This window comes from Manacus vitellinus, unplaced genomic scaffold (genome assembly GCF_001715985.3).
Source record: "Manacus vitellinus isolate BGI_N305 unplaced genomic scaffold, ASM171598v3 scaffold_122_pilon, whole genome shotgun sequence".
In the NCBI taxonomy this organism is placed as follows: Eukaryota; Metazoa; Chordata; class Aves; order Passeriformes; family Pipridae; genus Manacus; species Manacus vitellinus.
The window spans coordinates 334,528-336,162 of record NW_021938909.1 but is presented as its reverse complement, the minus strand read 5'-3'; positions in this window follow the sequence as shown (position 1 = coordinate 336,162).

The following is a 1,635-nucleotide window of genomic DNA, read 5'->3' as shown; positions in this document are numbered from 1 at the left end:
CGAAAATTAAAGGAACAAAGAGGGAAAACCGGAGGGAGGGGGGGCGAAATAAAGTGCGCCTTTTGCCCGCCGGCGAAGACGGGGCTTCTCCAGAGGTGCTGGAACGCGGCGAAATGAGTTTGTCCGGAGAACAACCACCCCGAGGACCCCTCAGTGCTGCCTGGAAATAGTTCTTAGTTATATCTGTGTATAAAGAGCCTCAGTCCTGTAAAAGTGAATAATCCTAGGGGTAGAAGACTCTTCCCACACACGGTTTCTGGAGTAGGAACTTAGGGGGCTTAGTTGACCTGAAATAAATGCAAAATACCACAAAACCTGCTCTGGTGAGTGGCATCCCTGCCCATGGTGATCACTACGTGAGCTTTCAGGTCCCTTCTAACTCAAACCATCCTGGTATAACTATTTCATTGCTGCTGGGGTCTTTATTTCCAACATCAGCCTCCAATAATTTTTAATAATCACTTTCAAGACCCTTTAATTGCTGCTGGGGTCTCTATTTCCAACGTCAGCCTCCAATATCGTTTGATAATCACTTTCAAGGCCCTTTAAAAGCTGCATAATTCTTCACCGTGTTCTGCTGTTCTGCCTTAATATTGACTTTGGAAAAATAATGGATCAGAGACTTGGATCAATTTGTTTACTTTCATGTCACACGTGGTTTGTTACATTTAAAATAGAAACCAGTTTTGTTAAGAAGTCCTTTTGCCTGTTCATGCCATGCCAACACTGATATATTTTAGATTTACTAATAGAATATTGTAAGTAATTTTCAGTATTAATGAACTAAAGACTGGAAGTGTTTCACTTGAACAATTTCAGACATATTTAGATTCCTCTGATGCAAATGGCCTACACATGCAAATGATCTACACAAGGAAAATCATGAAGATGGCAAAAAAAGGCCAGAGAAGGATCTTAGTGTGTGCTGCATGTTTCCTTCTGACTCCTAAAAATGAACATAAGATGCTAACTCCAAAAAGTTCCTCCTCATGCACATGAGGATCCACAGCCCCACAGGAAAATAACTGTTCTTGCCCTCCTGTATCTGCCTGCTCAATAAACTCCCTTTATTTAAACACTTTTCAGTGTCAGGCGGTTTTCACATTAATTAAATATTTTACTTTCATCTTGTCAGGACCAATTTGTTGCAGTTAATGTTCAATTTGTAGCATTATGGGGCTTCACTAAAAGCAGTCATCAATCCTACTTAGAGCCTTTACTCATGTGACTGTTCCCTTTGAAACAAGAGTCTGAGGTGTGCTTAAATATGCAAAAATATTTATTAAGCCTTATTTAATAATATATGAAGAACAGGGAGGTTTTCACATTATAGCTCTTGAAGGGAGGAGAACTATGGATCAAATCTGCTTTTATTAACGGTATTGTTGCACAATCGTAACGCTAAATTGGACTAAACGTTGCCCAATACTTTTTGGGTTCATTAAGCAGAAAGTTCAGTGTCGGACAGTCTAAGGAGTCGCTCCTATGCGGTATTTAAAGGGACACAGAGACAAAATCAGAGACAAAATCCGAGACAAAACCCATCTTTGCACAGCCCTCCCAGAGCATCACCCTCTGAGGCGACTCTGCTGATGGGGAAAATAAACCCAGCACCCTGCAGGCCCACGAGTGTCA